This window comes from Ictalurus punctatus, chromosome 2 (assembly GCF_001660625.3).
Source record: "Ictalurus punctatus breed USDA103 chromosome 2, Coco_2.0, whole genome shotgun sequence".
Lineage (NCBI taxonomy): Eukaryota > Metazoa > Chordata > Actinopteri > Siluriformes > Ictaluridae > Ictalurus > Ictalurus punctatus.
Window position 1 is genome coordinate 39,268,356 of NC_030417.2, and position 14,367 is coordinate 39,282,722.

Genomic DNA, 14,367 nt, shown 5'->3' on the forward strand with positions numbered 1-14,367 from the left:
CGTGTTGGTAAACGCTGACATCACTGCGTGACGAAGCGGCGTTACTGTTACCACGCCGAAGTCCATCATCTCCCTACAACAGCACGTCTTCCACAGCAGTTTACCTACGATCACACGTTTCCTATTCATTAACCAATCACACGCCATGCCTTTCATCCCTTATTAATTACACCCGCTTAACGACTTCCTTCCTGTTCTCACTCACGTTATAGCAGCTAGAAACACTCGCTCCCTCACCATTCCCTCTCTCTATTCTCTCTCTATTCTCTCTCTATTCCCTCTCTTTATTCCCTCTCTTTATTTCCCCTCTCTCTATTCCCTCTCTCTTTATTCCCTCTCTTTTTATTCCCTCTCTTTATTCTCTCTCTATTCTCTCTCTCTATTCCCTCTCTTTATTTCCCCTCTCTCTTTATTCTCTCTCTCTTTATTCCCTCTCCCTTTATTCCCTCTCTCTTTATTCTCTCTCTCTTTATTCCCTCTCTCTTTATTCTCTCTCTCTTTATTCTCTCTCTCTTTATTCTCTCTCTCTTTATTCTCTCTCTCTTTATTCCCTCTCTTTATTCTCTCTCTTTATTCCCTCTGTCTTTATTCCCTCTCTCTTTATTCTCTCTCTCTTTATTCCCTCTCTTTATTCCCTCTCTCTATATTCCCTCTCTTTATTCTCTCTCTTTATTCTCTCTCTCTTTATTCCCTCTCTTTATTTCCTCTCTCTTTATTCCCTCTCTTTATTTTCTCTCTCTTATTCCCTCTCTCTTTGTTCACTCTCTTTATTCCCTCTCTTTATTCCCTCTCTTTATTCTCTCTCTTTATTCCCTCTCTCTTTATTTCCTCTCTTTATTTCCTCTATCTCTATTCCCTCTCTCTTTATTTTCTCTCTCTTATTCCCTCTCTCTTTGTTCACTCTCTCTTTATTCCCTCTCTTTATTCTCTTTCTCTCTATTCCCTCTCTCTTTATTCCCTCTCTCTTCATGTTCATAAGACCAAAAAGAAAGCGCCGCTTTGATGTCAGAAAACTTAAAGTCGGCGCTTTATTGTTTCAAAGCGCCGACACTGGAGACTCCTTCCACACACGCGTTACATAACACACATCTTGCATAATCAATGTACGCGGCGCGTCCGCCGTGCACGTGTCCCTGTCAACGAGCTGTTACTATAGAAACGATAACTCGTTGTAACGGAAGCACCGGCGTGCAGCGGCGTTACTGCCCCAGCTCCTGTTCTAGAGAGTCAATCAACACCTCCTGACCAATCACGATCCAGAAAATTACACGAATAATAACCGAATAGATCAGAGCCCAGCCCTCTTTCTTTTCCTGTCGCGGATCGCCTGTCAATCAAACGGAGTGAACGCTAGACAGTCGCGCGGAGGACAGAACAGGAGCTCGCACAAGCCGGCTGTTGATCCGCGCGCCTCTGCAACAATGAGCCTCTATTGCTGAACTTTAAAACAGGAAGTCTGTAAAGAGCGGAGAGGAAGAATACAGCTCAGCAGGATGTGGAGACACGCACCGTTCCACATTAATCACCATTAAAGCTTGTTATTTCGCAGGAGGACAGAACCTGGCGGAAAACGTCCCAAATGAGGTCACATTTAAAGGGCAGACTCCAAAACAAGACGTTTTAATCGCACAGAACCAGACCTTGTGCTCGGGATCCTTCTGTTTCTTCCTGCAGTTGTAAATATGAGTTGTTTATTAGAACTGTACTTCCCTCTCCCTCCCCCTCCCCCTCTCTCTCTCTCTCTCTCTCCCTCCCCCTCCCCCTCTCTCTCTCTCTCTCTCTCTCCCTCCCTCTCTCTTCCATCTTCGTCCTTTTTCAAGCGCTTCACCTGCAACACGTGTTCGGAGAGAAATATTCCAATACAGCAAGACGACGTTGTTGTTGTTGTTGTTGTTGTTGTTGTTGTTGTTAATATGAGGTTGCTTTAAAAAAAAAAAGGAGTTTGGAGAAAAATCTAAATGTTCTGACGTCACTCCACACGGACATGGCCGGTTAACAAAACAGAGACATGTGAGACTTAACATGTAACTAAAGAGTAGTGCGTCGAACTATAATTATTGGCACCCTTCATAGTAAAATGGTAAATGACGCACTTATATAGCGCTTTTATCCAAAGCGCTTTACACTGTGTCTCACACACACACACCAGTGGGAGCAGAGCTGCCATGCAAGGCGCTAACTTGCCATCAGGAGCAACTTGGGGTTCAGTGTCTTACACAAGGACACTTCGGCATGTGGAGTCACCCGGGCCGGGAATCGAACCTCCAACCCTACGATTAGTGGACGACCCGCTCTACCACCTGATCCACAGCCGCCACGAGCAAAAATAATATATGTATAAAAATAAACATCTCCAACTCAAATTACGCACAAATCAGTCGATCAAAAATCAATAATAACTCAACACATGAATGAATAGTTCAGTAGGACCCACATGTCTACGGGGGAGGGGTTCCGAGCCCCCCAGCGGATGCCTCAAACCGCGGGTAGTAGCGAACGCTAGCATATATATATATATATATATATATATATATATATATATATATATATATATATATATATATATATATATATATATATATATATATATATATATACACACATACACACACACACACACACACACACCGCACATACCGATGATGAAGTTTCATTTATAATTTAGACACAATAAGATATAAACAACAATAACTAGTGATTTTAAAGAACGGGATTTGATCGATTTACTCCGAACGGCTTGCAATTTAAATTTCATGGTTAAGTGAAACTGCCGTAACTGAAAGAGTGGATACGAGGTTTTACGACGTTTTTATTTATTTCTAAAACATACAATAAGCACACTTACACCAAACACACACACACACACACACACACACACACACACACAGTGAGAATAATAGTGAAGAAGGGGAAAACAACAAAAGATCACAGTTTTAGAAATTTACGCCTGAGCTGATGTTTGTGGTTATGGATGAAATGCTGTTCGGAGCTACAGAAGCTCCTCATGAGAACATCATACTACATGCGGCGTCTCGTTGTTTCCGCAGTCAGACGAGACCGAACTCAAACATGTAGAAGGAAACTGAATGCGAGCTCCTGATCAGGCAGCGTGAAACGTCCAGGTGGATTTTTGAGTTGTTTTCGTGGTTCTTCTGAAGACTGACGGCGTCATGAACTCTACTAAGTCTTACAATATTCCAGCCGATAGCCTGGTTGCCTCTGCCGGGAGGTTAACGCTCAGCCGTGAATCTTTTCGAGAATTCAACAAGAAGACGAGCCAAACACAAGGTTGAAATCATTTCTGCTTGATTTCATGAAGTCTTTTAGATTACGGGCGCCAATAATTCTGACGAACACAGCATATGGTTTTAAATGACATCATTATTCCTTTATCTTCTTAACGACTGATTATTTGCTCATATGTTAAACTAATAAAAATGATCAGGATAATTCAAATGGTATGCCATACAAAACTATTGGCACCCTGTTTTTCAGACATCGATATCACAGTTACACACTCAACACAACGTAGTGGGAGGAGCCAATGCAGCACGAAGCCGTGCTTTCACCAAACAACTCCTTTAAGGTCACATGTTGTGTATCTGTCCTCTACATGTGCAGGTGTTATGTGCTCAGAACACGGAGCGACTCGGGGATGACGGGAAAAACCACGAAGCCGACGCCAGGAACACGGACGAGCGAACAAACCTACACGCTCGGCGTCCCTCCAGACCGCAGCTTATAGGAAACAGTCTGATGTTTCGAAAGTTTCTGCGCTCTTAAATGAACACCCAGACTCCAACCGCAAACCACCCAGAAGGACTGGCACTGAAAAATACACAAAGCCGGCCGCGGGGTGATGCCCGAGGCCTGCGTGTGGAGGCTGTTAATGGGCAGATGTGGCGTTTCTAAATATCCCACACACACACGCTTACACACAGTGTGAGGGAAGCGGAGAGAACCGTGCCGCGGTTAAATAAACTCCACCATGCTGACGTTCTCAGCACATGTATAATATATACTGTATGTGTCTGCGCGGATGTATGCGAACAATATCGTTATGTTCGGTTCTAGTGGAGATTTCGGCATCGCAGCATTTCCACGGTACATACAGATGTGTATCATCACCTGGATCACAGCTGTCGCCGTGGTGCAAAGTACTGATGGAACATACACTCACATACGCTCGCACGCTCTCTCTCTCACACAGTAACACACTGACGATAAACTCGATTCAAAAGCGCACACGATTAAGCGTAGAATCTGTGCTACGTTCACAGAAGGGTCTTTTTGGGTTTGCTTTTGTGTTTTATTTTTTTATTTTTTATTTTTTTTTACACAGGAAGGAGTGTGAGCTCTAGAACATCGTCTGGAAGATATTTAACAAATAAGGCCAGTCAGTTCATTAGAAATGAGGCAGATATACACAGTGGTGTCACTTTAGGACCTGAGAGGGTTAGTAAGGACAGAGGGGCTGCCGGTGCCAGACGAAGGGGGGCTTCCAGACATGAGCCGAGGCCAAAACATACCCAATACATTTATACAGAGAACCAGCGAACGAGACAAATGACCCAGAATGGAAAAATGACTCAAAGAGGGCGAGAAGGGAGGAATGTATGTGTGTGTGTGTGTGTGTGTGTGTGTGTGTGTGTGTGTGTGTGTGTGAGAGAGAGGTATATTAGCTCAACTGACACAAGAATGTGAAACTGAGAAGGAGGTGAAGATGGCTCACACAGAGCTTGATTTGTAATTACATTAAAACCACAGCGCTGCTGATCGCTTTATTCTGATTGGTTCAAAAATAAGACACGCTATTTTAACAAGGAAAAAATATATATATCACGGATACGGTGAAGCTTTCCGTAAGGAGCCGGCGGGGGAATCAGAAGTTTTGAGATCAATTAGATAAGACAAACATTCACTTGTACCAGAGTGATGAATACGTGAAACGTGGTGGTGGTAGAGTCACGGCGTTAATGTCCTTAGTGATGGAGCGACACCAAATGGAGCAGAACCTTAAAGTCAACTTCACGGTTCATACCCGAACAAACGCCCGGGAATCAGGGCTCGGAAATTCATCATGGAGATGTTTTAGTCCAGACATGATAAACGTATTGATTGTCGAGGTCCATCATCTGATCGCCAAGCGCAGATTTGACTTACAGGAAATAAAAACTGTAATAATCATAACATGTCCTAACAGCTGCCTCGGTTTACTCGCCCAGTGCATGCAGAGGCATTTAAAAAGGTAATATTGCGACATGGCAAGACACGCGAGATTAACTGAAAATTCAGACTAAAAGTGTTTTGTTTTTTAAACTCAGTATGCGGTGGTTATAACAACACTGACGTACAGCAGTAAACAGTCATGACACGGACCTTCATTACACTGTAAAAACACAGTTACGGATCGTATATTCACACTGGCGCGCAAGTAAACTGTACATTTTTTGCATATTAAACTTTTTATGAATGCTTATAATGATATATCGAAGTTATGAGATCTTAATGATAAAGTTACGCGCTGTAAATATTTCCTCTGACTCAAGCTACAGCGTCAGGTGACGGGTGACGCCGCGTCACGTTCACGTCAAGTGACTCGTGTCGTAAGACGTGACAGTTGGAAAAGTCAGGCTGACGTCCGTCGGGATCGGTCTGATGAACGTTTGTGTGTTTACGTCAGGTTTTATATGCATACGTAGCTCCGATTGCGTCTGACGCCGACCCGTGCGGTCTTTACGACCGCTGAAAGTTCATCAGTTTATGTAGGTTTTAAAATAAAGTGTAACGGACAAAATATTACAAGTGAAATGGATTCAGTCGGTCGAGAAACGTCATAAAATCCCATCAGTCCTCCAGGTTTGTGGTTCTCGGAGCAAAAGGGTTCTCAGTAGGCCAAACTACAGAGGCAAAAATTCTTAAATCTGTTCAGTGAGCTCTGCGCGAACACACAGCCCCCTTGGATCAGTGCCGATATCTCGAGATGTGCAAATGGAAGATTCCTCCGCTCGGACCGATCCGCCGTCCAGCTCCCCGCCGACACGCTCAGACAGGGACAATACTGGTGACGGATTGTTCCATGTCAAAGATTTGCCCGGGTGTCTACGAGCAAAAACACAGTGTGTCTGTCCAACAAAGAACAGAGACAGGAGGAAAAGGAAGTGCTCAGTCCTCCACCGCACAGACCGCACTTTCAGCGTTCACGTCTCGGCTCGAGCCGCCGCTCGGGTCCCGGGTCAAAGCCCACACGCTGGCTCTCGTCCTTCGGTAGCTGTTTATTTTGCGGTTGAGTCGATGTACTCTGCGGGTCACACAGTAGCACTCTGTTCCTCCTTCCTGCTGGAAAACAAACGATCATCTGCTGAGCCCGAGGACGTTTACGCTGACGCCATCAGACCACAGCGCTGCCCTGACAGTAGCGCGGCCGCGCATCACGGCTTCATATTAACGTTCCAAAAGCTTATCGTTTCTATACTAATCTCCACACAAACACGTGTGCAGTCACTGATCCAGTGCCAGCGCTTTGTAACAGTCAGAGGTAACGCCTTATTAACTTCTAGAGAGAGAGAGAGAGAGAGAGAGAGAGAGAGACAGAGAGAGAGAGAGAGAGAGAGAGAGAGAGAGAGAGAGAGAGAGAGAGAGAGAGAGACAGAGAGAGAGACAGAGGCTGAAGAAATGTGTAATGGATAAACGGAGGAAAATTCCGCTCACTAAACTTAACCAACAGGAGTCTTCACTCAGCGTCCAAACACTTAATACGTGTTATTAAAAGAAAAGCTGATGTTACACAGCGATAAACACTCGACTGTCCCAACTTTTTTGGAGTGTGTTACAGTCATTAGATTTGTAATGAGTGTATATTTTCAAAAATAAATCACATTCACAAAGTAGAACATCAAATAATGTGTTCATAATGTGTTTTCAGTACAGCGCAGCGTGAACCGAAGGATTCTTTTTTTCGCATTTTCCATACTGTCCCAACTTTTTCGGAATTGGGGTTGTAGACTGAGGGGGGAAAAAAAAGAAAATGTAAAAGAGATGAAAGGTGTGTGTGTGTTTTGATGAGCGAGTGTACACACACTAAGACAGCGTTGCTGCCCGAAATGACATGGAACCAGACGTCCAGACGAGCAGCTGCTGTTACAGACGGACTGCGTTCACACGGACTGCGGTGATCTAATTACTGACGTTATCCTGAATAAGACGTAGAATATTCTGATGAAGGTGTTCACGAGTCGCTTTTAGAATACTCCTTTCATGTTCCCGTGTTACGTGCTCTAGAACATAGCTGGATTAACGTCACGCGTCATTACGTCCCCGCGCCACGCCGTCCGACGTCCCTCCAGGATTTCACGTATCGACACACAGTTGGTCTCCGTTATGGGGCCGTGTACAGCTCTGTGTGTTTCAGTTTTAATTTTATGAAATCTTCAAGTGCGGTTAATTATTAGTCGTGCTGTACGCGCTAATAGACGACCGATTGAAGCCGTGGGCTGCGTCCCGAACCGCGTAATTACCGTCTATATAGTAGCCGCGATACATGTGTTTCTCCTACTATACAGCAGGTAAGTACGCGGTTTGGGACGCGGCCGTGCTCTCTCGTTTACGTGAAACGGTCGAGCGCTGCCGTGTGTGTACGTGTCCTGTCGCACGACGCGGTGAAAACTCCCACACGTGTTAATAGTGTGATTAAGGTGTGTACACGTCTGTAACGTGACTAAAACAGGAAAACTCCACACGTTTAATTCCATCTGTGTTTACTTCGAGTGTGACTTTAATCAGATTAAGATCATCAGTAATCTCTGTTTACATGCTGCTGTCGTAATCAGAGTCTCGTCTTAATCGGATTAATATCGGATTATCGCCGTGCGTGTAAACGTGCGGACTGAAACCCTCGCATCTCTGCGTCTGCTCGAGTGGCGGCACGGGATCATGAGAAGACTTTCATGCAGCGAGGACGATAACGCACAAAGCAACACGTTCACACTTCGGACTCGTGTGATCACGCACACACACACACACACACACACACCACACTAAAAACACAACAGTGTGAAAAACATTCGCAGTCTCACTTTCTTCACGTGCCTCGATAATGTGATATGCACCGTGTGACAAAAAGTCAGGCTATAACTGTAACACACACACACACACACACACACACACACCGTCGTCTCGAACACGTCCCGGCTCATTCCACGATTTCGGCGATGTTTGTGTCGCACGGATTTGACATTTACAGTCCTGTACATAAAGTGAAAGACGCTGCACGACGACGACGACTCTTCTGCATGTTTCAGATAAACGTCTACAGCGTCCTCGTGCCTGGTCTCTCCTCCTCTCCGACCTCACTCTGTTCATCTCTCGTACACAATCAATCTCTCACTCCTACACGCTCCTGAGATACATCTCTAACCCGCCGCCTCATCGTCCTCGCCGTGGTTCGCTAAATCGAGCCCGAGAGACGCACACGATCGGACCTTCCCGGAACTTCATCAATAACGGACGTAGAACATCTTCCCACGACAGCTGTAAGGACAATATTCATCATGCACACACTGACGTGGTTTTATTTCCCTACAGCTGCAGGCAATAAAGGAACCGCCGCCTGATACGACCGTCACTGACGCACAACCGGCTTCGGCGTGTGAGCGAACGCAGGAGTGGAAAAGTCTAGCCGTGCGTCCCTACTTAACATTACGTCTAGAATTAAACGCTGTGGCTAAAAGCGGAGACACACCTGGGCTGAACGAGTGAATGTGGGTCAAAATAGGAAGAGGGAAAGATGGAGAAATATGGACGCAGTATTCCGGTGGAGTGCGAGCGGGATTTTCTGTCGGCTGTAAGGCCAAGTCACGCAAAACATACACGGAGTCTGTACTGCTCGTTTATCATGAGGATTTAAATGACCAACAGTGGCTACGAGTTGTTGTTGTTGTTGTTGTTGTTGTGTTGCGTTGTGCTTCTCCATCACGATCAGGAATGTCTGTGCAGCTCCAGAGACGAAGAACGAGCATTTTCCTCCAGCGGGATCTCGGATCACCGCTGATTAATTCTCCGTGACGGCAGCTCTGACAGCAGCGCAGCTTCACATCACAGCTTTGTTTACGATTCACGCGCTCGTTCTAATACGCCATCGTTCCCATAGTAACAGCTCGTCCACGGGGACACGCCACGTCAACGGACCAAAAAGCGTCCTGCGTAGACGTTGAGCGTCGTTGACCTTTAACATCTATGGAAGGAGTCTCCAGTGCGAGAGGAAAAGCTGGAACTAAGGGTTTTTTTTTGACATTTTCAGGACAGAGGCATTTACACGTTCGTAGTTTCTCTGTAACGTGACATGACATTCCACAATATTAAATTATATTTATGCTAAAAGACAGCTCAGCTCGGCTCCGCCCCCAATGAAGCCCCGCCTAATTTAGTGTTTAATGGAGAAATGTGACACTATAACCACATTTGTTTTATTTCAGACCTGATGAAAGTGAGTGTGTATTAGACTGAGGGCGGAAAAGAGAAAATGTAAAGGGGTGTGTGTGTGTGTGTGTGTGTGTGTGTGTGTGAATATATACGGGAGTGTCCATCCTGAGTAGTGTGCTTTTACAAAACCCCTTTTCCGTGTGTGTGTGTGTGTGTTTTGATGAGCGAGGGTACACACACTAAGACAGCGCTGTTGCCCGTAATAACATGGAGCCAGACGTCCAGACGAGCAGCTGCTGTTACAGACTGAAACCCTCGCACCTCCACGTCTGCTCGAGTGGCAGCACGGGATCATGGGAGGACTTTCATGCAGCCAGGACGATAACGCACAAAGCAACACGTTCACACTTCGGACTCGTGTGATCACACACACACACACACACACACACACACACACACACACACACACACACACACACACATCACACTAAAAACACAACAGTGTGAAAAACATTCGCAGTCTCACTTTCTTCACGTGCCTCGATAATGTGATATGCACTGTGTAAATAAAAGTCAGGCTATAACTGTAACACACACACACACACACACACACACACACACACACACACACAGAACTGTAAACGCAAGCCACAGGTTTCCTTCATGACAACAAGCATTTACAATCATTAAGATCCTCCAGCATTTATGAGCGAACACGTTTAACATCTTGAGCTCGAAACGTCCTTTTCCACACGTCCTCCATTACCGTTTATGTACATTTGAATTCGTTCACTCGACCCTGTCGCTTAAACACAAACATTCGGAGCGTTTCACGGGTCACGAGGCAGATCTTCACCAGGGAGCCATTATAATCATCTCCTGAACATCTCGAGAAGAAGAAAAGTGCCCAGGTTGATTTTCAGTGATTTCGGGACACAGACTGACGACGTTACAGCTGGAAAACAAACGACTAATTTACAAACTGCGAGTGAATCGTCAGAACGGCCGGAACGTCCTCATGACGTTAGCAAAGCATGCCAGTTCTCCACTAGAGACCTCAAACCTGTTACTCACTGAAGAAGAAAACGCAGCAAAGACGCTGTGTGTGAGTTGAAAAAAAGATAATAATAGGATTGTTTATGTTAAAAGGCACCGTAACCAAGGAGACAACCCTCGTACTGTTTCCAACTGCCAGCTTTCATACAGCTGAATATCTCATCTTTTTTTAATACCACAGCGTCATGTGTGTATTTACCGCACGCTACTGAAAGGACGTGTTGAACCCGAGCAGCAGACTGGAAGACGTAAATATCATCAAGTAAACATTCAATTAAACACAAATATACACACACACACAAATAAAAGGGGGTGGGGGGCCGAGATGTGCCATGCTTGGCAACATGCACATCCACTTAACAACAACAACAACATCACCAAAAAAAAAACACTTTCCACAAGCTCAGCTTGTTTTAACGAAAATAAAACGGGAGGAAACGGGTTCTGGTGCTCCGAGCGCTTAAGAACCTGAACAGCCGCTTTGTTGTTGGCTGCAAGAACAAGTTTCCGTGTGTGTCGAGCGGATTCTGATATAGCAAAGGGATTAGAAATACACACACATGCGCGCACGCGTGCACGCACGCACGTACGCGGTCTTCTCACTGTGTGCTAATGCCAGCGAGGGCATCACTCACGGTGTTGGGGGAAGAAACACATTAATGCCACTGAAGGGTCGTTCGAGAGCCGAAAGAGCCGCTCTTATTGGAGAACTGGTGGCGAACTAATCCAAAAGACAAATCTGGCATCACTTTAGTCCGTTTCCAAGCAACCCAGCATCACGAATCCATGTGGGGACTCAACTGCTGATCATCCTAATTATTATTATAATTCCACAAAGGTTTCATTTTATCGGTCTTTGCTCGCCGTCAGTGGCCGACGCCCATCGGTGCTTTCTTTCCACACGCTACAGAACGTCGACTCGTTTGAAGGAGAAATGGACGTGGTGGCTCAGTGGCGGAAGCTTTGAGCTTTTTCAAACCCTAGCATTGACAAGCTGCCGCGGTTGTGTCCTCGAGCAAGACCCTTCACCCTTCACCCCTTCACCCCTTCACATCACACTCGCATCTTAATACAGACCGCGGTAAAGTTAGAACATAAACGGCGTCAGACTATACCGTCTGAATTCCAAACTGCACAGACAGAGACAATCCTTATCTATATAAAAGGCTCTTAATGCTGATAGATCAGCAGAACATTGAATGATTGACATGAAGAACGCTGATTATATCGTAATGATGGCTCCTGTCGGGGGGGGGGGGGGGGGGGGGGGGTGTATTTATTAGGCATCAGGTGAACAGTCAGTTCTCGAAGTTGGAAAAATGGGCAAGCGTAAGGATCTGAGTGACTTTGACACAAGTTGCGATGGCTAGACGACTGGGTCAGAGCGTCTCCACAATGGTAGATCTTGTGAGGAGATTCTGGTATGCAGTGGTTAGTACCTACCAAAAGTGGTCCAGGGAAGAACAGGGCGACAGGGTCATGGGCGACCAAGGCTCATCGATGCATCGATGTGACGAGCGATGTGTGCCAGGATAACGCGCCCTGACACACTGCAAAAACTCTTCAGGAACGGTTTGAGGAACATGACAAAGAATCCAAGGTGTTGACTCGGCCTCCAAATTCTGCAGATCTCAGTCCGATCGAGCGTCTGTGGGACATTCTGGACAAACAAGTCCGATCCACGGAAGCCGACGGGACTGGACTGGATTAAAAAACCTGACCTCGACCCCTAACAGCTGTCTAACTATAGGCCTAAATCAAACCTCTCCTTTAATCGGCAAGACCCTAGAAAAGGTTCTTACTGGCATCGTACTAGCATCGGAAGCACGTTAACGAAATCTTGGGTCAGGATTGAGACCTGGTTAGAGTGCTGAGAAAGCGTTGGTTAAAGAAATAAATGACCGAATGCTGGTTTCGGATCAGGGTTCTGCTTATGCGTCAGACACGGGTTTATCAAAGAGAAAAAGAGCTTTGAAGCTCAACATCGGATTTTAAACAGATCCACCGTTTTACTGGACTGCACTGAGTGAGCGTGTCAATCAAAAGTGGGGGCGGGGTTTAACACAATAATCATGTTCTTCATGGATAAAGGCAGCTTTCAGCTTTTCTAAACTGATCCAGAAATGGAATTTGCCAGCATTTGACGAGGTAAGGAAACTTACAAGAGGTTTGTCAGAGAATTTCTGAATATAAACAAAACCTTGTTTGTTCCGTTTAAGACTGCATTGAAACTCTTTAAGGAGAATTAGACTCCGATTTAAGCTCCAGGACTCAAATTCCAGCACCCTGTGTTTTTCCTGATGCTGTAATAACAAACCTGACTGAACTCATCAGTTAATGACGAGGTGGAACGACTGGGTCCGGGAAGGAAAATCACCAAAGCGTCCAGGAACGTCGAACACGGCGAGCAGCCTGGCCGTTCCTTTCACAAGCCAGTCTCAGACAATTAAACAGAGCCGGGACTGCAGCAGGGCCGCGAATATACGGCGTGGACAAATAAACCTCCGTATTTACGCCTTTCACAGGTTCCTGCAATAATAAAGAACACAAGGCGAGTGTATGAGTCACACATTACTTAAGTTCTTGTGATGACGCACAATATTATGTCTCAAGTGCATGTGTAGGTGTGGAAAAGATACACTCCGTGTAGTGCAAATGTTTGTGCACCCTCACTTCAACAACAGTGGCATTTAATGTGAGGTTAACTGGTTTTACGGTCATTAAAATAATCTTTTATATAATATATATATATATATATACATATATATATATATATATATATACACACACATTTTCAGACGGAGTACGTGTTCATTTTGTTGCTCGTCGATACCGAACTGAACCGTGTTAATCAACCAGGAGCTTCATGGAAAATTTTATTTAGCTCCGTTTGTGTTGGTCGCAGAAGTATCGGGCTGAGACCCGATTCCAGTGTCAGCATCGATGTACCCCTAATAATAACACTGTGAAATATTTCTATTGTATTGTCTTGTTTAAAAGTGGACTTCTGTATTCCCCTAAAGAATTTCTGCGAATCTCTTTGGTTGTGTTTTTTTTTTTTTTTTCTTTTCTTGCTTTTCCACTCTTTAGTCTCATCATAGTGTTCTTAAGCTCACTTCCTAAACACTCTGGTATCTTTTTATCCTCTTCTCCAGATGGGGAAAAGGATCGCTGAACATTAGACACAATAATAAGGTAAATACATTAGTTAGAATGTTTAACTGGGTGTGCGAAATTGCTTTTAGCTGTATGATTCAACCAGAAACCACCAATAAATGAACTCTGGAACTCGATGAAACGTTAAGTTAAAGCTATACGGTTTAGACACAGAAACTATGGGGGCACAAACTTTTGCACGTCACTGTATTATTGATAGAAGTGCACAATGGCGTGTACCTGAAGCTCAGCAGGGAATAATTCAGCACTTGTTCTGCAGTTGGAAACCCAGGAGCATTTCCACCCTGCATCAGAACCCTAGGAACACATGGAGGATTCTTTTTTAAAGAGAGAGAATTACAGAAATTGGACCAAAAACAGGTTTATTAAAACAGACTGACTACTGTTTTTAATCAAATGTTTAAAATAAATCATTTGAGCTATTAAAATCACTCACCAGGAGCAGCATAAAGAGATTTCGTATCATTGTCGCCACCTTGTGGAAGGATGGACAATTGCATACCGTGCTTCAGGTGGCGATTCTGAGTCGACTCACCTCGTCACAAATCACCTCCGTTTCCTTGGTTACGCGAACCATGGAGCGATAGTGGTGCCCGCGATAGGATTGCGGGTAGCGTAGTTAATTTTACTTCACAAGAAAAAGCTTTACAAATAATTTACGATAAAAATAACACTCGCTACGAATGAATACGAAAGGCATTTTTACTTCCGGAT